The following is a 23605-nucleotide window of genomic DNA, read 5'->3' as shown; positions in this document are numbered from 1 at the left end:
ACCACCTGGTGTTGAACTCTACAGGACCAGTGACTGTAGTACAGAACCATCACTGTGTGAGGACACAAACCAGTATGTTTGATGGTGAGGACCCAGTAAACGATCTAAATACTGCAGATTTAAGATAAGATAAGATGACCTTTATTAGTCCCACAGGTGGGAAATTTGTTCAAAAAGATAAGAAAGAAACTCAGAATGAGCAGAGCTGCTGTAACAGGCTGCCGCACACGCCGCAAGTAAAGAGGCTGATGCTAAATGATGAGGTCACTAAACAGGAAGTACAGAAAGATTTAACTGTGTGTCACATGATGATGTCACAGTCTCTCTGTCTACCCTGTGGGAGGGGCCTAAAGTAGGCATGAGCATTACAGCCATTTCCTCCAGACTGAGAAAACAAAGCTGAAGCAGAGAAACTAGAGACAGAGCAGCAGCAGCCACACAGACAGGAGGCGTCTGCATCAGTGACTCTTTGACATTATGTCCACATCAAAGCAGACACACACTGGGACAACACACAGGAAGATGATGGACGAGGTGGGAGGCGGAGCTAGTCTCCAGTTTCACCAATCACAATCCATCAGGACTGTTCATCAAATGAAACGCTCGCGTCGTAACGAGACGTCGACACGACCAAACGCCATCACAGACACGTCTCTGCTCGCTGTCAGAAGACGAGGACGATGAAACAGGAAGGATTGAACTCTTCTGTGACATCAACGCCAGCAGAGGCTGAAACACGTCCTGACCTTGAACATCACAGATCCCCACGGGCACACTCCCATCTCACACATCACATCCTGTAAGAGGAGGAGAGCGCCGGGGTCGTGCTCAGGAGATATGAAGTTCAGTTAGAGCAAAGAGCATAAAGCAGCATGTAAACAAAGTGCACAGGGTTCATTCATGTTTGCAGGGCGCCCATCACTGCGCCGCCACAGCTGGAAGTGTGTGCGAGTGTTCAGTCACCCTGCAGGGATCTGTGATTACTCTCAGAGAAAACCAATCATGATACAGACACTTTTCTTTCTCCCTGCTGGAGGTTGGCTGGACTTCTTTACTGTCCAACAGCTGAGCTGGACAGAAACAATCCCAGGTTTCCCTGACTGAAGGTCACCATGCTCACCTCAGCGTGGGAGGAGTTTCAGGCCTTCAGACAGACGGCTGCAGGTCAGTGCTGCACCGACGTTGTTGGGTCCTGAGTCATGGGGACAGCAAACGACTTGTCAAAGCATCTGCAGGAGAAGAAAGCTGAACTTTATTAAGCAGCAAAAGGACATCAAAGCACTAGATGTGAGTAAAGAGCTGCTCCTCGGCCCCATCATCGTGTGCTCGCTGCAGCTTCTACATCAGGTTCTAGTGGACAACCATGAACCTGAACTCAACACCTGAAACTGTCCAGCAGCTCTTTGTGTCTCCACGTCTCTGCTGGATGGACTCACCCACTGAAGCCAGGACTCAGTGTGGAGCTGGGTGTGGAAAACGTCCTGTATCACCATCACATGACACAGAGGGTCCACAGAGGGTGTCACGGGTAAGCTCACGGTCACTGGGAGGCTGAGTGTGGAGTCAGTGTTGCTGTGGTTTGTGTGTGTGTGGAGATGAAACACACCAGTGTGTCCTGTCACATCTGTTTGACCTCTGTCACAGTGAGCTGACCTCTGCTCCTCCTGCGTCTCTCACTGGACTAACTTTCTTAGCTGCACAACGATTGTGTCCACAAAATGTTTCCTTACAAGGTGAACGACGTTTCATTTAAACTGAATCTTGGATTTTATTGTGAAAAACCTCCTTCAAACATGTCCGAGCGTTACAGAGTCTGTGGATTTTCCCACAGACGTTGCTCCTGTGCTTCCACAGCTGTCACACAGACACATTACCGACTTCATGTCCAACGAAAGCTGCCAGATTTGTACTTTTCCACATCCTTAAATGTGTTTTCAAATTAAAAGCAGCACTTCCTGTTTCCATGGAGGAAATGTAAACCACGTGGGAGCTTTAAACATTAATGTGTTTTCAAATTAAAAGCAGCACTTCCTGTTTCCATGGAGGAAATGTAAACCACGTGGGAGCTTTAAACATTAATGTGCTTTCAAATTAAAAGCAGCACTTCCTGTTTCCATGGAGGAAATGTAAACCACGTGGGAGCTTTAAACATTAATGTGTTTTCAAATTAAAAGCAGCACTTCCTGTTTCCATGGAGGAAATGTAAACCACGTGGGAGCTTTAAACATTAATGTGTTTTCAAATTAAAAGCAGCACTTCCTGTTTCCATGGAGGAAATGTAAACCACGTGGGAGCTTTAAACATTAATGTGTTTTCAAATTAAAAGCAGCACTTCCTGTTTCCATGGAGGAAATGTAAACCACGTGGGAGCTTTAAACATTAATGTGTTTTCAAATTAAAAGCAGCACTTCCTGTTTCCATGGAGGAAATGTAAACCACGTGGGAGCTTTAAACATTAATGTCTTTTCAAATTAAAAGCAGCACTTCCTGTTTCCATGGAGGAAATATAAACCACGTGGGAGCTTTAAACATTAATGTGTTTTCAAATTAAAAGCAGCACTTCCTGTTTCCATGGAGGAAATGTAAACCACGTGGAAGCTTTAAACATTAATGTGTTTTCAAATTAAAAGCAGCACTTCCTGTTTCCATGGAGGAAATGTAAACCACGTGGGAGCTTTAAACATTAATGTCTTTTCAAATTAAAAGCAGCACTTCCTGTTTCCATGGAGGAAATGTAAACCACGTGGAAGCTTTAAACATTAATGTGTTTTCAAATTAAAAGCAGCACTTCCTGTTTCCATGGAGGAAATGTAAACCACGTGGGAGCTTTAAACATTAATGTGCTTTCAAATTAAAAGCAGCACTTCCTGTTTCCATGGAGGAAATGTAAACCACGTGGGAGCTTTAAACATTAATGTGTTTTCAAATTAAAAGCAGCACTTCCTGTTTCCATGGAGGAAATGTAAACCACGTGGGAGCTTTAAACATTAATGTCTTTTCAAATTAAAAGCAGCACTTCCTGTTTCCATGGAGGAAATGTAAACCACGTGGGAGCTTTAAACATTAATGTCTTTTCAAATTAAAAGCAGCACTTCCTGTTTCCATGGAGGAAATGTAAACCACGTGGAAGCTTTAAACATTAATGTGTTTTCAAATTAAAAGCAGCACTTCCTGTTTCCATGGAGGAAATGTAAACCACGTGGGAGCTTTAAACATTAATGTGCTTTCAAATTAAAAGCAGCACTTCCTGTTTCCATGGAGGAAATGTAAACCACGTGGGAGCTTTAAACATTAATGTGTTTTCAAATTAAAAGCAGCACTTCCTGTTTCCATGGAGGAAATGTAAACCACGTGGAAGCTTTAAACATTAATGTGTTTTCAAATTAAAAGCAGCACTTCCTGTTTCAATGGAGGAAATGTAAACCACGTGGAAGCTTTAAACATTAATGTGTTTTCAAATTAAAAGCAGCACTTCCTGTTTCCATGGAGGAAATGTAAACCACGTGGGAGCTTTAAACATTAATGTGATGCTGTTGACGTCTCATTTTCAGACAAATAGAAGAAAGGAAGTGTGAGGTCTGAGGTCTGGTCCTTCTAATAAAGATGCATTTCCTCCAGTATAGCCATGAACTCGTGGGGCTGAATGATCACATGTTATCACAGTGATCATGAGGCTCAAAGTAAAACGTTCAAATAGACTGAAACACTGTAGATAAAGGTCAGAGGTCACGTTGATGCCTTCATGTTTGACCACAGAACGGTCAGTCTGTGTAACAGACTCTGTGATCAGTGATCAGTGCTGTGGGTCCAGGTCAGATGTTGGATCTCTGATTCTTTCACGTCCATGTTAAACAGCTGCTGCGATGAACTGTGACTGTTAGCAGTAATTAAATATGTCTGCACACTGTGAGAGAGCCGTCCTCCATCAGTGAGGCTGACAAACGCTCACACTGGGAACAGGAAGCAGATTTCTGTCTGACTGTCCTGATGGACAAAGGATGAAATCCTCTGTGACACAGTCAGCCTGTTACAGCCCATAATAACAATGAACACTTATTAAAATATGAAAGGATCACGTTAGATAAAACTGTTTTTAATAACATATGTAAACAGATCCAACAACATTGACACAATTAAGATCAAATCATTAGTTCCAGCTCACATGGACTGGAGTGAGGACACCAGTGACTGAAAGAACCAGTGTTTCCATCAGACTCATGAACATCATCATGTGTTATGTTAGTGTCTCATTCAGCACAGACACATTATTTCTGTTAGGTCCTGTCAGCTGTCAGCACTCTGTACAAGCACGACTGTGAACAACAGACTTCTTTTAAATGTGTCACATAAACATTCAGTGTGGATTTGATCCAGATGTTTCTCCGTATGTAAGTTACTCAGGCATCAAATAGATTTGAAGTCTTTATGATCCTGAGCTGACTTCAAACAAGGAGCTTCTCAGACTAACAGCACGAGCACAAAACTGAAAGGATGAGAAACAAAAGTTTGATTTTAATGCTTCACAGAAAATCTATTTGAATACGCTGGAGACTCATTTAGGTCACTGCTGTTGTTTCACTCAGTGCAGCGTTTCTGAAATGTCTTTGTATTATAGTGAATTTTGAGCTTTGCAGGATACAAAGAAGAAGAAATCAAAGATTACAGCAGGTAGTTGTACAGAGGACGTCAGCTGATGGAGCAGAGGGAGGCCGACTGTGGATGAATGAGGAGGTGAAGGCCTGCAGGCGGGTGGAGACAGAGGAGGTGATGTCACTAATGACTTCAGAGCAGCTTTCTCCTTATTAACATAGTTGTTTGGTCACGTTGTGTTGTAATGAGACACGTACAGTTTGTGGACCCGGGGCTTTGTGTGTTTGTGATCAGTCTTGGTGTTGAGGATTTCTCATGTTCAGCTCCAACAAAGTTGGAGCTAAAACTCTTCCTGTAGCCACGTGTGCTTTGCATTCTGCAGCAAAGTTCTACAGATGTGCAAAGATCTGGGCGAGCAATGAGCTGTGACATCAACATGAACTTTCTGTTTCCTCCAAAAGTCCACAGCACTTCCTGTTGTTGCTCAGACGTGACTGAGAACTCTTTGAAATGACTTAGCGTTAGCTGTATGCTAGCTACACTCTGACTTTCAGCTCAACGTCTTTTGCCACCAGGATGTTTCCCTCAAAGATGCTCGTAGGTGGATCTGACTGTGGCCAATCACCACCTGCGCCGCCCTGATCAGATACCCAGCTGGGATAATGAGCTCGCCAAAGGAGAAGACTGAAAGCACTGACACGAGGAAGGAACGAGTCAGAGGACCAGTGAGTGTCAGCAGAACCACTGTTCAGGACGAGACCACAGACATCAGCCACGACTGACCGTGTACTTAGTGAAAACCTCAGACAGCAGAAAGCAGAGAAAGAGGAGGAGCAAGGAGAGCAGCCATGATGGAAGGACGGGTATGTACCAGCAGCAGATAGAGGAAGTGGCTCTGTAGATATTTATAGTCAGTCCTCATGCATGTGCTGTGCATATAGTAAGTGTCTGTCATGAAGCTGTCATGTGTGCATATCTGTGGTCAGTAAAGCTGATTGTGATTAATAGCTACACCACAGAGTGCCCAAAGAGTTGTTGCATTGTTAGCCTTGTTTAGGGAGGGCTGGGGTTTCTTTGGAGCCCCAATTCATTAAAGTTAGTTCAGCACCGAGTGAAAAGAATCCCTGAAGACTCAGCACAGAAAGTGTGGGACACAAGTTTGCTTTGGAGACATGGACTGAGTTAGAAAACTAGCCAACATGATTTATAACGGACAGTCATCATTAATGATGGAGAACTGAAAGGACATGAAGGCTGCGCTGTTACACTTTTTGATAGCTGGAAACTTTAACTGTCATCAGAAAACATCAAATATTCTGGATCCTCTCTGCAGTGTCTCGTCTTTCCTCTGTGACTTCCGTGGATTTTAGCTCAAAAATGTTTTTAAATGGTTTGTCAGCAAACTGACCTCTGACCTCTACAGTACTGACCTGTACAAAGAGCTGTCAGTCTCAGCTCTTCTCTCCCAGCACTGGTGGAGCAGGTGTAGTCGCTGCTGACAGCCATTGTTGGTTTTCTCAGAGACAGGCGGAGGTCTGCAGTGTTGAGAGCATCAGCTCTCATCGATGTGCGCCGCTGTAACGCTGCTTTTGTCCTCTGAGATCACCAGGTATGAAATCCAAGTACTGACAGGGCAGCAGGACAGATCTTTCCCCCTCATTCACTTCCATGAGCACAGCCAAGGCATGCTGGGAAACTGAGGACACACCAACAGATGTAGAAATGACCTGCATGCTGTGGGTTTGTCTCCTCACAGGTGACCAATTAGCTGCAGAAACCCAAGCCAGGTGTGTGAATACTGACACATGGACTCTTCTTTATAATAACTACACAATAGTGAGCATTAGTATGTAGTTTATTAATGGAACCAAACTGTTCCTGTTATAGCTGACTTTCAGGACCTCCAAGTCTGCACTTATGTTTATTATCAGTTGGAGCCCCTCCTCATTCTTCTTCTTCTTTGGTGCAACCCTGTAAATTTTGGGGTACCCCTTTGGCCCCTCCCCTTTGCTACAATTCCCCTGTGGGAGAGGTCGGTGTCATTTCTTTCCCAACACTACAACACACATATAATGTATATTTAGCCACCCTGATGTTTCTGATTGTGTTTTTAGGTCAATTATTGTCATCATTGTGTCTTTGCTAGATGCTGTGAATGTGTAGTACGTGTGTGCCACAAATGTGTTACAGGCACAGTCTATGCTAGCATGAATAGATCTTGCTAGCTTGGAAGTTGTGGTGGGTGGAGCTAACCCTCGTCCCTCCTGTTTGCATTTGGTTGTAGGAGCTGGAGCGAGCAAGTTAATGACTTGGAGGTCTTTGTTTCTTTGACCTTTCATTGTCAGACACAACGTAGGAACACGCCGGTTACATTAAGACAGATTTAAAAGATCTGGATCAATAAGTTCAGAACATCATCAGTGACAGCAGTTTTATATGTCTAAAGTATGACACACAGACAGACCAGTTATTTAGGAGCTGTTATGGTTGTAAATTATAGGTTTATTACTCAGAAAATGATTAATGAAGTATTTAGATAATAATGATGTTTCAGATGATTAACATACAGGATAATTCTGGTTCTATAAATGGTATGAAGTTTGATTTCTCTGAGGTTTCATAAATACTCATCTCTGACTGTAATTTCTGGTAACTGAGGCACTTACTAGTTGTTATTGTTAGTTAGTGCTTTTGTCTGATCTCAACGAAGGTGACGATTATTCAGACTTTCAGGAGTTTTAGATGAAACTGAAAGGCCCACAGAACCAAACACGTCTCAGCTGTGATCACAGCAGAAACAGAAAAACACAAAGTGATCAAACACATACCAAAGCCTACACTGCCATCTAGTGACAGAAACTAGTACTGCTAGACAACCAGGCTGCTTTAAAGCAGGTGATATTTAGGTTGAAAAATAAAAAATAAGTTGATAACAAACATTTGACAAAATCTTTTGGCAGCTAACATCTGGAAGTGAGCTGTTCTTTGGTGGTAATTAACAGTTTATTCTTGTTGGTAATTATGTAATGAAGGGTAGCAGTAAAAGTCACACACACACAGAAATGTTCCTCCATGGCTGACAACAACAACTACAGACACGTCTGTGACTGCGATGAACACCTGAGTGTAAGACGAGGACTGAATATGATACAGTAACAGTCAAATATGAATGTGTGTAACAGCATGATTATGTATTATACATATATCAGAAATATGTGACATTTTACAGCATGTCAAATCTATCTGAACATGAAACCAGTGTTAAAACCATTTCAGTCTCAGTCAGTGTTACTGAAACATTCATCTCCAACAGCATCACTGACAGACAGTTGGAGCAGCTACAGTCAAATCATTGATCAGTGTTTTTACAACATTAGCTGCTGTTGCTGCACTAGTGCTGCTGCTCTCTTTCTCTTATTGTAGGTCTTTAGCTAACAACATCAAGTGTCTTCATGTGACTGTTGTCTAATGTTCAAATGGAGATAACACCACCTGCACCACCCTGTTCCACAGCACAGCCCTCTCATGTAGGCTTGGCTGCAGCACATATTAGCAGCTGCAGTGACATCAGCTTTCTGTGCAGCACTAGACAGGAGATCCCGCTCCATAGTGTCATCACATCTACAGACGGTTACATGTTCTCACCTGGTAATAAGAAGCTCCAAGATTAACAGACTGAAGGAAATACAAATGAAAGTTACAGTAAACTGAAATCTTGGAAACACAACATGAAACAGCGTGGGAAATATGTTCATGTTGCATAAAACATGTGTTGCATTACAGATATTTCTATATTTAAGGTGGGATGGGCTCATCCACCCACTCTCACACCATCATATCACCATCCTGGGTTAGTGTCTTGGTCTCAGCTCACAACATCAGCACAGTCTCGGCTTGGCTGAGGTAGTTGAGTGGTTCTTGTTGTCCCTGACAGCTGCAGGGACAGTGCCATCAGCCATGCAGCAGCACAATGACTGCTCAAAGTCAGTGTGGCTCAGTCTACTGTAAACATTGTCCTAAAGTGGTGGCAAAGTGGCTGCAAGCTGCCTGTACATGCACTCCCAGTACGTGCACCTGCAGATGATATCCACAAAGCTCTGAGTGTCACAGAGTGGGCCTGTGCTCAGGTCACTCTGCCCCATTGAATTCTACTGACAGAGTTTTACAAGTGTGAGGAAAGTTATATATACAAGTTGGTGGCTGATAAGTTCTTGTAGTGACACCTCACCCCGTGGTTCTTATTGGTTAATAGTAGCTTAGAGCATCTGCACCAATCATAAAAGCACCAAGTTTGGAGCTCGTGGGTCTCTGCAAGTAAGTCCCTGTAATGTTGGCCAAGCCTGATATACTAGAAACATCTGTCATTACCAGCAGATGAAGCTGCCCTTAAAGCAGGATCTCACTTTAAACCTGACAAAAGAATTTGCTATTAGCATACTATGGTTATATGTCTCTCTCTCCTGTCTCTCACCTGTCCGCCTGGGCGGAGCTCAGCTGGGCTCCGCCCTTGGCCCACGCACCTGCCGTGAATCTACCTGATGACCTGGACTCGTCGTGTGATTCCTCTGTTTATGCTCACCGCAGTTCTCTTGTGCTCAGGTTCTCGGACTCGTCCGTGACCCCGATCTGTTTCCCTGGTGGCGTGGAGTGGAGTGAGAGTGAGTGAGCTGAAAACAAATACGAGAGGAGCGAGTGAGCAGAGCGTGTGTTGGACTTTGTCCCTTTTCCCCTGGACCATTGCACATCCTGCCCTGTACACGTGGGGTTTGTAAATAAATGTACGACTGCTGTTCTATGTCTGTGAAGGTTCTCAGTCATCCAGGTCATCGTAGTCAAAGGAGCTGCAAAGAAAAGCGTCTGGACTTCTTTAAGTTGCTTGAAGACGTTTCACCTTCATCCGAGAAGCTTCTTCAGTTCTAAGGTCAAATGGTGGAGAGTCCCAGATATAAACCTAGTGGGAGTTTCCCCCCACAGAGGGACAAAAGGACCCCCTGATGATCCTCTAATCGCCTGAGCCAAGGTGTAAACTGGGTGTGGGTCCCAATCAGCCAGAGTTTCAGGTGAGCTCATTGTGAAACCTGGCCCCACCTTATCATGTGATTTCCTGAGGTCAGATGGCCCAGGATGTGAGTGGGCGTTAAGGCGTCTGGGGAGGAAACTCAAAACTGGATTATAGATGGCAGAGAGTTGGTGTCGTAAACCACCGCCTCTGTTCAAAGATGGTCGCTCACAGTGGACATAGATGCTTCTTTCACTCCTCTTTCAAACCATCTGTCCTCTCTGTCCAACATGTGAACACTGGCATCCTCAAAGAGTGACCTTTGACCTTTAGATGCAGATGGACAGCTGAGTCTTGTCCTGTGGAGGTGGCTCTTCTGTGTTGTGCGCTTGTGAAGTGGCTGTTTGGTCTCTCCGATGTAGAGGTCTGGGCATTCCTCACTGCTGTACAGCAAACACCACATTGTTAAGTCTGTGTTTTGGAGTTTTGTCTTTCAGGTGAACCAGTTTGTGTCTGAGTGTGTTGCTGGGTCTGAAGTACACCGGGATGTCATGCTTGGAGAAAACCCTCCTGAGTTTCTCTGATACACCGGCTACATAGGGGATGACAATGTTGTTGCGTCTGTCCTTCTTATCCTCCCTCGCTGGTGTCTGATCTTCTTTTCTGGGCCTCTTTGCTGACTTTATAAACGCCCAGTTAGGATAACTAGGGTGACCATCTCCCTGACTGCTCCTGCTGCCCTCCAACATCTCCAGCTTCAACGGACTTTAGGATTATTTTCCAGCTGTTAATTATCCGAGCCATTTCCTGTCATGTTTGATATATTACACTGACGTGTTTTTCACCTTATTTAGCCTCATTTTCAAACTTGCGAGATAAATAAAGCATTTCTTATGTTAAGTAATGATTAATTATGACGTCACAAAGGAATCATCCTATTATCACATCCTGATGAGTTTGATCCTGAAGCAGCTTTGATGTCAAACTTGCTGCCTGTTTGACACCCGTCAGAGTCTCTGCAGAGGTTTTAGTTGCAGGCTGACGCTGCGGTGATGTGCTGCCACCTGCTGGCAGCTTCCTGTAACTACACAGTCTGTGTGAACAGCTCCACAGGCGTTCAGTCCCTGTAGTGTCTACTCCACAGTGGGAGCTTGTGCACTCTGTGTGCTGGTGTGAACACTGAGCTGAGAGCATCAGCGACCATAACCATCCATTTCTTAAACACAGAGGTCTCTGCTGTGGTTCCTCTCACTCACCACCAGGTGAGGATTTCCTGTCATTGACACTCACTGGACCCAAACAGGTAATTATAGTGTAAAAAGCTGTTTGTCTACGAGCTTGTCTCTCACACTATCATGTGATTTCCTGAGGTCAGATGGCCCAGGATGTGAGTGGGAAGGGATCTTAGGGGGACACTCCAACAGGGTTAAATCTGGGACTCTTCACCATTTGAAGATTTAAGCCCTAGAATTGAAGAAGCTTCTCAGATGAAGGTGAAACGTCTTCAAGCAGCTTAAAGAAGTCCAGACGCTTTTCTTTCCAAGCTCCTTCGACTACGATGACCTGGATGAACCTTCATGGACATACTGACATAAACTGATCTGTAGAAGAAAATGTAGAAAAATGACTTATATGATAAAACATGTTTATGATAGTTTAAGATATATTTCATACATCACACTGACTCCACTCTGACATCACTGATCAATAATCAAACAGATCAAACTGATTGATCAGCCATCAGAGGAGTGGGATCAATGGAGCTGCTTCTGTTCCTGATGTTTGATCCTGGACCTGCAGAGGAGACACGACAGCTTCACACAGAAACACAATAAAAGAATAAGTGAAAGCAGAGAGAACCAAGTGAAAGTGAACAAACACCTGTAACTGTGAGCAGCACGACTCTCCATCCATGATGTTTCCCTGGCTCCAGGCCACACAGCTGTCTCTCTCTGTGGGGCGTTTAAGGGTCAGGCTGAACCGTCCGCTTTTCACACGCTCGTCTTTCTTTCACTCGGTCTATGTTGCAATCTGGACTGCAGAAACTGAGCCCTTTGAAAACAATGATGCATTTTAGTCATATGATGCAGTCATGTGACCAATTAAACTGAGTGGGTGGACGGCATTATACAGCAGTTCTTTTGTTTGCTCTCAGTTTTGACAGCCCTGTTAAAGATTAATATCAGTTTATACATGCTGCAGATAGCTCCACATAAAACTTTTCCTCCACATTTGGCAGCGAAGCTTCAAAGAGCCGGAAAGTAAATAAACAGCACATGGAGATGACTTCCTGTGTGAGGCTTCAGTGTTAGTGGAGCCGCTAAAAGTGGTGGATCTAAATCTGCACCTCAAAGTGCGTTTGCATACAAGTAGAAGGGGAGTGAGTGGGTCAGCGCTCAGGGCTCAGACACTAAGTTGGCCTTAAACACACCATTTATTTCCATGGAAACAGACACAACCAGAGTTACAGGTTAAAATCCCCTATACAATAAAAAGAGTGTCAACACGCTAAAAACCAGCCGCAGAAATAACTCTACACTGTCAACACAAAGGCTAAACTAATGTTTCCATAGGCTAAAATTCCCATAATGCCACAGTCCAGCCACACGCGGGCAGATGTTCCTGATCTGAAACAGGAGAGGAATTTCTCTTCCGGGATGGAAACCACGCCGGAACAAGGGGGCGGGGCTCCTGTCGCAGACCTGTCTCCTCCTGACAGCGCGTCACAGTCCCGCCCCACTCCACACCTGAACACGGCCTCCGTCGTAGCCAGATGCAGGCAGAGGGACACCTGCTGTGGATTGCATCGCCTCCCACTATGCTGGCTTGTGCGCGTTTCTTTTCCTCCTGCTCGCCTTTCGTGCGTCGCCTTCCCATCTCTGCCTCACTATCCCCTTTAACAGGTCAGCCTGGCAGCTGATAGGCCGCCTCGGGGACCGCCCCCACCTCCACAGGTGCTACTGTTGTGCGCTTAGTCCACTAAAACACACAATATCAGGATAAAACCTGATATTTAAATAAACAAACATATAAATATGACAATAAAATGATGGCAGTAAAAGCAACACTATGTACCAATGCACAGTCTGATCAAACTGTGTGACATCAGCATGTTTCACACAGCTGTGACATTAAAGATCAAACTAATAATGAATCACTTTGTTTGTGCAGCAGCGTCAGGAAATGTTCAGGAGCTCGTCTCTTCCTTCCAGCTGCTCTGATGGATCAATAAACCTGTGATAATGTTGTAAAGTGAGTTTGTTTCTGCACTGTGTGAACTCGACACACACACTGAGTCAGTTTCTGGAGCATCCAGCACACAGTCTGACTGCAGCTCTGCTGGACCTGAGCGATCCCTCTGATCTTCTTCTTTCTAATCCTGTCCATCCTGCTCACCTCCAACCAAACTCTCAGCATCTTCAGCTCTGCCACCTGCAGCTCCTCCTGTCTGTGTGCCACCGTCTCCATCACAGCAGGTCTCACTGCATCTCCTCCTCTTCACTCTTACTGCTCTCCTCCTGTCATAGATCAATCAGCCCTGACCTCCTCCTCATCTCTCCTTGTTTGTACTTTCTCTTCTCTGCAGACTCTCCTCCTCACTCTCACTGCAGATCATAACTTTGTCTGCAAACATCAGAGTGTTCATCAGCACTGCAAACGATAAAGGGCTCAGAGCCACCTCTTTGTGACCCCCACTGCCTGAGCCTGTGAGTATTTAGAAAGTAGAAGGACAGAAACTCCAGGTGTGGACGAGGCTCGTTGCATCATCCCCAAAAACAGCTGCTGCTGTGATTCCTGCTGAAGGGTCTGAATATCAGGAAATGTTAAAGAAACAATCGTAAAGTTGTGTTTCCAGTTTGTCGTTATTAGAAACATTATCAGCCACAGGCTGAATGGATTCAATGGATTAAACTGATACTGGTCCCACCATGACCTCTGACCTCTGACCTGCATCTACAGCACTGAGCCCTGACAGTGAGCAGCACTTGTTTCTTCAGCAGGATGTTTCCCTCCCTGCTGCAGACGGTGCAGGTGGAGGTGTTTGTGTCTCCATCTGTGGGTATTTCAGGGTCAGACTGAGGTCTCCAGGTTACAGCAGCTTTCTCTTCATCTTCGTTGGGTCTCTGTAAAACTTGTGTGTCTCAGTTTGTTCCTGATGTGTTCCTGACTCGTTCTTTGGTAACTAGTCTGCAGCGTCCTGTAAAGTGCTGCAGACATGTTGGATGAAGAGCAGAAGAACAGACAGACTGAGCCTCCACAGTCGGCCGTGTCTCACACGCTTCGTTTCTTTGGGCCTCAGCATCAGCAACGTGTCTGCGGAGGATGTAGGTTTGAGTGACCACAACTGCGTCTTTGTTGATCTTCACTTGAGGACATGCCATTGGATAAAAGAGTCGATTTTAAACTTTAGACACAAAACTCAGATCAGAAAATGGGAGAAATTCCAAAGTTTTGTTTGACACAATCAGCTGTTGCGTCTCGAGCTGCCTCACCTATAAATGTGCGCTCTACAGCAGACAGCAACAAAAGTCTGATTTTCTGTAGATAAGATCAAAGAAATCGATGACAAACCCCCCCAGAGCGTTCTTGTTGTGGCAGCTCACTGCTGCTCTACTTTTACACCTGTGACGTTTGATGATAATTAGCCGTCTTCAGCTCCCTCAGATATTCTCCCCACAAAGCTTTTTGCCTTGTAAACCGTTTTAACGCTTTTCTTCAGACTGGAGTGTTCCAGCTTTTTCAAACATGCTGTTGTGGAAGCAAAGCTCAGCAAACCCAGCTTAGATCCAACATTATAGATCAGTTTCTCCTTCAGGTCAAAGCTTGTTGAGAAGCCGCTTGCTGCCCACCTCACAGCCTGCTTGAAGAAACACGACATCTATGACCGTTTCCACTCTGGTTTTGGTCAAATGCATCCACTGACACTGCACTACTAACAGGAACCAGTTATACTGTGATGTCAGCAGATGGTGGAAAATACACAGTCCTGGTCTTGTTGGAGCTCTCCTGCTCTGAACATCTGAAGCTCTCCACCACATGACTGAGCACAACTCAGGGAGGAACATTTACTGAAGCTGCTGCAACATTTCCTGTCAGCACATGATTGTGTGACAGTCAAGGAGCCACCAGAGGACACCTGCTAACAGGGCTGGGTATCCTCACTGATTTCTACAATCCATTCACTTTTAATCGCTGAAGTTTGCCTCAGACAGTCAGAAATATTATCATTCATTTCCATATTTTTATATCTATAAAAAGAAAGCTGACACTGTGAGACTTCATCAGAGGTGTGAGCATCACAGCAGATGTGTCAAAGTAACTGAGGATAAAACAGAAAAACATGAAGCAGATTTTCCTGGCCTGGCTTTTTATAGCAGATGACCTTAAAAATATTCTGCAGTAGAACAAAAACACAAGTGAACATGACCTGATGAAGTGAAGCAGAGCAAAGTTACAGAGCTTTGATTACAGACACAGCTGAGAGTTTTGCAGTTTTGCATCATTTTACAAAGTTTGTTCAGTTTGAACAGCAGAAATGAGACCAAGTCAAAAACAACAACAAACCCAGCGGCCGACAGCGCTGTCAACAACGGTAGACTGGTGGGTAATAACAAGCCAATAATGCAGAAAACAGAGATTTTTAGATGGAAACTGATTCTGATCTTGACAGTCCTGCTGTAAATCATGTGATTAGATCCCACGATTAACCCTCTGCTGTGGAAAAAGTGATGTAGACGTTAGCGCAGCGCATCTGTATGAGCACTTTCTCACAGTGACCTCTGCACTGTAAACAATACAAGGTCATGAATAACACACTGCTGGTAAATCCACAAAGACACAGAAAGTGGTGATTAAAAGGTTAAATCAGCACGGCCCAAAAGCTCATGCAACCTGCTGCTGTCACCTTTCTGCTCCTGTAAAAAGAAACAAACATACATCCACCCTTTTGTCAGGTCAAGGTGGAGGTGCAATCTTGCATACTGGTGTCAACTCAGTCAAAGCTTTTGTCAGTCCAGTCAGTCCCCATTTTTTATTTGCTGACAGTAGAACCTCTCGTGACGCAATAAGTTTCTACTGCCAGCAATGACGTCATTTCAAAAAAAGAAAAAGAATTTAGACTGGATTACCTCGCTGAATCCTTTTTGACAGGGACTTTCTGATTGTCCCAAATAAGTGGCTTTCTCCTGAGCCCATTTCAATTTTGGAGAAGCTCACTTGCGATTGTTCAACATGTTGTGTAGCGCTTTCGATTCCGATCTTGCAGCCTGCTTGAAAAAGAGAAAATTGCCAAACAAAACATCTCAGTGCACTGCTAAAAATAAAAATATGAAGGCCTCTTGTTAGAACTTGTCTAAGCGTACTCTCTTAGAATGATAGATCAAAACTGGTTCAAAGTGGTACCAAAGGAAAATGCAAAAAGATGCAAAAAGATCTTACATTTCCACGTGCGTGTGAGATTGCCATATCCATGGAACTCGCTTCGAAAAATACGATGGAGTTCTCAGGACGCCATTACCCTCACCACGTAAATGCCTTAACAAATGCTCCAAATTTTTTCAACAAAGGATGGAAAGGACAGAACAGGCAAGAGGGCAATAACAAAGCAAAGAACTGGAAGGGACCTAAAAAAGAAGGAGTGAAGCAACCATGTTATCGTTGTGGTGGAAAACATTCAGCATGTGAGTGCAAATTTAAGAGTGAAAAGTGTCATGTTTGTGCAAAAATAGGACACATTGCACGTGCTTGCAGGAATAAAAAATTCAATCAGCAAACTCAGTATTTGGAAACTGAGGATGAATGCTCAAGTAGGAATGATGAAGCTGAACTTTTTGGAGTTTATTCAATGTACTCCATCACCTCCAGTGAGAAGGGATACACAGTGGATGTTGTGCTTGGAAGCAAGAACACCACCATGCTGCTGGATACAGGATCAGCAGTGTCGGTGGTATCAGACAAGTATTATCAGATGCATCTCACTCATTTCCCTATAAAACCAGCCAGTGGGCTACAGCTCAAGTCCTACTCAGGCCAACACATTGCTGTGCGTGGATATATTATGTTACCAGTACAGTATGGGACCCAAAACATCACCCTACCACTGATCGTTGTTCAGGGAGACAGACCAGCTCTGATTGGACGAAACTGGTTAAAGAAACTACAGCTGAACTGGAAACAGATTTTCACAGTACACAAGGTACTGGTGCAGAAAGAAGCAAAGCCAGGAGTACTAGAAGTGTTTCAACGCCATCAGGCAGTGTTTTTGGATGACCAAGGCTGCATAAAGGGATTTAAAGCTAGAATCCACACTAAACCAAACACTACACCAATTTTCTGTAAAGCTCGCCCAGTTCCTTATGCACTAAAAGAAGCTGTGGAAAAGGAGCTGGACAGATTGGAAAAGGTGAAGGTTATTTCAAAGGTTGAGAAAAGTGAGTGGGCATCCCCTATTGTTACTGTGCCAAAAGCAGACAAAACAATTAGGATATGTGGTGACTACAAAGTCAGTGTAAACCAGTGTGTTGAAGAGGAAAGATACCCACTTCCTAAAACGGAAGATTTGTTTGCTACTTTAGCTGGAGGAACATCCTTCAGCAAACTTGACCTTTCTCATGCCTATCAGCAGCTACAGTTAGATGAAGAATCAGAGAAGTATCTGGTCATCAACACACACAAAGGTCTCTATAAATACAATCGCCTCAGCTATTGTGTTTCCAGTGCTCCGGCTCTTTTCCAGTCTGTGATGGATCAAATCCTTCAGGGAATGGAGCATGTGACCTGCTTTTTGGATGACGTCCTCATCACTGCTTCATCTGAAAAGGAGCATTTGAAGGGGTTGGAGGAAGTACTCACACGTCTGGAGAAGCATGGTGTCAGAGTGAAGCTTTCCAAGTGCCATTTTCTTCAGAGCAGTGTGGAGTACCTGGGACATCGTATTGACAGGGATGCACTGCATCCTTTAGAGGAAAAGGTAGCAGCCATAGCAAATGTACCAGAACCAACAAACGTCACTGAACTGAAGTCTTTTCTTGGTCTTCTAAATTACTACAGTCGATTTTTGGAAAATCCATCCACCATTCTTCAGCCTTTGCATAACCTGTTGAGAAAAGATGCTAAATGGATTTGGACCATGGAATGTGCAAAAGCATTCAGGGATGCAAAAAGTCTACTGTTGCAGAACAAAGTGTTGGTGCACTACAGCACAAATCTGCCATTGAAGTTAGCCTGCGATGCGTCACCTTATGGATTGGGCGCAGTCATCTCTCATGTCATGGAAAATGGAGAGGAAAGGCCTGTGGCTTTCGCATCAAGAACATTAACTGAAGCTGAGCGAAAGTATGCCCAGATAGAAAAAGAGGCCCTTGCCATAATTTTTGGAGTAAAGAAATTCCATAAATATCTGTATGGAAGGAAATTCACCCTCATAACAGATCATAAGCCACTGCTGGCTATACTAGGGCCAAAGTCAGCTGTCCCAACACTCGCTGCACTAAGAATGCAACGCTGGGCTCTTATTCTAATGGCATACAACTATGACATTGAATATAGAAGATCAGCTGAACATGCCAATGCAGATGCATTGTCACGTCTACCTCAGAATACGCCAGACAACATCGCAGAGGAGGGAAGTATCTTCTATTTCTCACATGTGGAAGAGCTACCAATAGTAGCTAAAGACATTGAGAGAGCAAACATGAAGGATCCAATCCTCAGCAAGGTCTGGAGCTACACCATGAATGGGTGGCCGAGTTATATGCAAGACGAATCACTTAAGCCTTACTTTACACGCAGACACGAGCTGTCAGCAGAACAAGAATGTGTTCTTTGGGGACAACGGGTCATCATTCCACCAGTTTACCAACAAAAAGTGCTGGAAGACCTGCATCATGAACATCCAGGTATCTGTGGTATGAAAGCACTCGCTCGCAGTTACCTGTGGTGGCCAGGCTGTGATGGTGATATACAAGAACTGGGTCAAAGCTGCTCAGTCTGTCAGGTTGTACAGAAGTCACCACCCGTTGCACCACTCCATCCGTGGAAGTGGCCTGGGAGAGTTTGGCAACGGATTCACATTGATTTCGCTGAAAAAGGCAAGCAGTACTTTTTAGTTGTCATTGACAGTCATTCAAAATGGTTGGAAGTGTTCCCTATGCCATCCATTACCTCACATAACACCATTGAGGTTTTGAGAGGGTTATTTGCTTCATATGGACTTCCAGAAGAGCTTGTTTCAGACAATGGACCTCAACTTGTGTCAAAGGAATTCAATCAGTTTCTGGAGTTAAATGGGATCAGACACACGGCTGTTCCTGCCTATCATCCTGCATCAAACGGGGCCGCAGAGAGGTCAGTACAAATCCTGAAACGATCCCTGATGAGAAATGTGCTGGAAGCAGATGGTAAGGCCACATTGCCACTCAGTCATCGTTTGGAAAATTTCCTTATCATGTATCGCAGTACACCACACACTGTGACGGGTCGTACACCAGCAGAGTTGTTCCTGAAACGTCAGATACGGACTCGCTTCAGCCTGCTGAAACCTGAACTAAGCAGACACATTGAACAGAAACAGTCTGAGCAGAAGCGACATCATGATTACAAAACCCAACCTGTTTGTGTTTTTTCGGAGGGAGACGCTGTGCGTATCCAAAACTTCGGGGGGGGGGGAACAAAATGGACTCAGGGAACAGTTCTGAAGAAAATGGGAAATGTTACTTACCTGATACAAGAGGGACAGAGAACACGCACAATACATGTGGACCACCTGTTACCATGGAGACAGACTGTGGAGAAACCCCCAGTTATATTTTCACTGGTTTCAGAGGGACGACCTGAAGTGATTATGGACAGTGTTGTTCCAGAGATACCACCAAGTCCACCTGGGATTTTAACATCACACCCGTTACCTCCTGAACCACCTAAACAGACAACCGATGAACCACCAGTATCCACCCCAGAAACCACCCAAAGCCCGTCTGTGGAACGCAGATACCCAGAGAGTCGCAGAGTTCCCCCAAAGAGACTGAATCTTTGAAAATGTAGAGTTATGTTTTAGTTATTTTACTGCCAGTTATTTTAGAAGTGAACAGTTTAATAATAAAAGTAATGGCTACATTTGTTCTTTGTTCGTAAAGGCCACAGAATATTTCTTTTGGTGGGGGCAGTGAAATACATTCTTTAAAGGGTTGCTTATTTCAATTACAAATCTAAAAGGGGAGGAATGTAATAGAGTGAATTGTTGCCCCCCAGTGGTAAAATACAGAAGTGTCTGTTACAGGGCTAGTTCCTGGTTGACCAATACATAACAACAAAAAGGGTAGTTTGTGCACCGCTAAGAAAACAACAAGTTAGTGTGTGATGTCCTGCTGTTCAATAAAGCACCTATCCACGTCCTTCTGTCCTGATCTTTTCAAAGAGCCTAATCCAGAATATCACACAGACACTTTTCAATTCTCCATGCAAGGCAGTCGTTTTTTCTTCCCAGTTTCCTAAACCTAAATTTCATTCCCACACTAAAACCGCCTTCCTCCATGTCCTCCCCTGCTCCTTCCACTGTGGTCTCATCTCCTGTCATTTGTCCTTCAGCTTTGTCCTGTTTTCCACTGTCTCATCTTGCCATTTTGCTCCAAAAGTGGTAAATGTCCAACTCAGGCAGTCTTTTCAAAAGTCCATTTACACACAGTGAAGTTGCAGCTCGTTGGAAATGCACATCCATCCATCCAGTCATGATGATGCCATTTTTCTCCTTGCTGTCGCTGTCTTGCACAGCTGCTGCTGCTGGACCTTTTCTTCACTGCTCAGGATACTGCAGTGAGATACATCTCGTCAGTGTTGCCAACTCCTCAGTAAGGAAAATTGCTATTGGTTGTCCTAAAAGTCACTAGAAGTCGCTAAATGACGTCATCACCTAATTTGCATAATTGGTCATGCTAATGTCATTGTAACCTACGTTGTTGGAGAGAGAAATAACATCGTGGACGAGACATAAAGTGAGTAAAAAACGTCCTAAATGCATTTAGAATTTATTTAGAACTACAAATTAAATTTCTTTTAGCAATTATTGTTTTTTTTTAATGTCACAATTCCAACCCTGCTCCTTTACCCGGGCTTGGACCGGCAAAAGTGACCCGAAATAGGCACTCTGGTGGAGTTACTGTGTGTGTGTGTTTATAAGTAGTTTTAAACCTGATCCACAAAACAGCATAAGAGTAAAAGAAGAACTGACTGCGTTACAGCACCCGCTGCTTGTTGAGAGTAAAAGCGATATGCGCTTTCACGTCTTTTTTTCTGAAAACTCACTAAATATAGCGACAAAGTCGCTAAGTTGGCAACACTGCATCTCGTTGTTCTGAAACTGCATCTCTTGTCTTCAGGGAGAGATTCTTGGAGCTTCTCAGGGTGACAAACACGTGGAAGTTAAGCTGTAAAACAATTCAGCCAAAACTTGGCTTGAGTGTTTCTAATGGTGTTAACCTATAATTTTCTTCCGACTGCTGCACGTGGAAAATTGATCCGGGTCTGCTCTTCACCTGCAAGTGCACACTGAGACATTTTGATCATTGTTCTCACTGCTTAAAACAACACCTCTCCCCTCTCTGGTTCTGAACTCCCCTTTCTTAAAAACCCAGAGAGATTGTTCTACGTTGAAAACCACTGAACCCTCTTCCTATTTTATTGCTTATTTTTACCAACAATTCTGTTAAAAATACATTTTTCGTGTGTCCACCCTAGGGGAGCTGGTGGCCTGCAGTACCACCCTCTCCCGCTAGTTGGAAACAACTTTTACAAACATTTCTACACTCCTCTCTTTTTTTTCTTTCTTGTTTTTGTTCCCCATTTTCAACATTTTGTTCCCCATTCCTCACTGTTTTTATACACACACCAACTTTTCCCACACAACCATTCTCTGCCATCTTACACACCACACATTTACTCAGTTCTTACCATACAGTCACGTATTGAGTTTTGTCCCTGGCCGCCCGGTGAAGCGCTTGCCGCAGTCGCCCCTCGAGCCGCTAATCCAGCTCCGCTGACTGCCCCTGGAATCTAGATTCTCTATTACTGCACGAGACGTCTCTCGTGAGGTTCCTTGCCTTTTACGGACCAAGAACGAACACCGCCACCCCCAGTCTCCTTTGAAGAAGTTAGGATCTTTTAGAAGACGCTAGAGATGTCACTCCGTGATTCTACACGAAGACTCCTTCGGAGCTCTTGCCCTGGAAGGTCGTAACACGTTCACCTTCTTGAGCTCCCCGAAGGCTGCAACACGCTCACCTCTTTGGCCAGACACAAAACTTTCCATGACTGTATACAAGTTAGCTACAACTCACCCATCTGCAGGGGTCCCCTTACAATAGTCTCGGTGGTAACTGAAACACACGGCTCCGTGACTCCTCCATTTCCTTTGCTTCAACAGCTGATAGGACAAAGGTACCTTTTTCCTCAGGGGTGATCAGCCCGTCCACGGAACCGGTGTTCAGCGACCACACGGACCATCCCATCCTCGTCGCCATTTTGTTGTGGAAGTTTTCCATTTAAATGAAGCCTGCAGACGAGCGGTGAGCGGTAGCTAACATTCTTTAATCCAAACACACAAAGAACAGACAACCAAGCTTGATGGAGCCTACATGACCACAGGGCAGGGTCAGCAGAGTCTCTCTGAGCCTAGCATGGCTCTCAGTTAAACACCTTCTTCAAGAACAAAAGGCAGCACACAGCTGTTTCACACCTTAAGGTTCACACTCCCTTGCTACTTCCCAGAGTCCTCGAAGAGACAAAAGACTCTTCCTGTGGAGTTCCTGTTTCCCCCAACATCCTTACTGCACCCCCTCTTAACGTATGAGTGTCAGACATGTTAAAATCCAGTGGCACCAAGGCATCATACAATAATGTGATTAATAAGTGAAAGAAATTCCTATACACGTGGTTAGCCTACTCAACGTAAATTACACACGAACAACATTAAGCTACTCACGCAGAGAAGAACGGCTGCTGCTGCATCATCATCCTCATCATTTCTGCTACACTGGCAGGGCTAGGGGCCAGGACTCTACTCTTCGGGTTTTTGGGGGATGTTGCAAACTCCGGGTCGATAACAGGCACCGATATATAAACGTCTGCAACAAACTGATTCCAGCTTCTACCTCATGATAGGAATGTTTTTGTGGCTCAATATGACCTGATATCTTTCATGATGGAGACATTTGACACATGTTTCACATATTATAGACCAACAAGTTATTCATAGCAGTTTAAATACGGGGAGTCACTTTTGGGCCCAGCAGATAAAACAGAGCCAATATTTCCTTCTTTATTTAAGTGACGTGTGTCACAGATGTGACCTAGTAAAGTGTAGCTGAACATTAGTAACGTTATTAACACTCTCAGCTCGTCCTTGTTCCAGACCTGAAGATCCTCTTCTTTCATTCAGCAGCAGCTTCAGGTCTCTGATGGTCCAGGGCTTGTTGTTGGGAAACAGCCCTGCTGGGATGATGGTGTCCTCACAGAAACAGTCAGTGATGCTGTTGATCTCCATCACAGAGCACGTCCCAGTCTGCAGTCTCAGTCCTGCAGGGCCTCGCTGGCTTCCTGACTCCACCCAGTCAACAACAGGAAGTGTTTGAAGTGCAGGAACAAACTGAGGCTGTGGTCAAACAGGAGTTTTTATCTCCTCGCTCTGACTCTCACTGCGGCCCCGCTGCTGTGTCAACATGTGTTTGTGCTAAACAATGATGTAAAGTGTTATAAATGACTTGTTGGCCTCTGATCTGTCACAAACAGCTGAAACGTGTCTCTCATGAGTCACATGAAGGTTTTTGACAGAAAGGACAAAAAGTAGCTGCAGTCAGTTTGTGTCATTTTTATATTTATTCATCTGGGAGAAAAATCTGAGGGACATTAAAATGTGTTTTCAACAGAGACAAGAACATAAATATAACAGAACAGGTAAATGAACATATTTCAAGCAAACAGCTGGACTGATCAGGTCCAAACACACAGTGATAAACTTGTCAAACA

General features: G+C 44.3%; 2 protein-coding genes and 1 long non-coding RNA gene across 4 annotated transcripts in view; 1 reads left to right on the top strand and 2 right to left on the bottom strand.

Moving 5' to 3' along the window:
* Nucleotides 1-23605, bottom strand: part of LOC146490544 (protein NLRC3-like) — a 152012-nt gene that overhangs the window by 15330 nt on the left and 113077 nt on the right. The window lies entirely within an intron of this gene.
* The window catches only part of LOC146490545 (NACHT, LRR and PYD domains-containing protein 3-like), a 218844-nt gene that overhangs the window by 146382 nt on the left and 48857 nt on the right, over nt 1-23605 (bottom strand). The window lies entirely within an intron of this gene.
* LOC146490546 (uncharacterized) lies at nt 1684-12432 on the top strand. The gene is made up of 2 exons (XR_014872706.1): nt 1684-9368; nt 11309-12432. It is a non-coding gene; the product is annotated as an uncharacterized LOC146490546 (long non-coding RNA).

Source organism: Neolamprologus multifasciatus, unplaced genomic scaffold (genome assembly GCF_963576455.1).
Source record: "Neolamprologus multifasciatus unplaced genomic scaffold, fNeoMul1.2 chr03_unloc_1, whole genome shotgun sequence".
Classification (NCBI taxonomy): domain Eukaryota; kingdom Metazoa; phylum Chordata; class Actinopteri; order Cichliformes; family Cichlidae; genus Neolamprologus; species Neolamprologus multifasciatus.
Note: the sequence above shows the minus strand (reverse complement) of the source record. Positions and strands in the feature narration are given on the sequence as shown.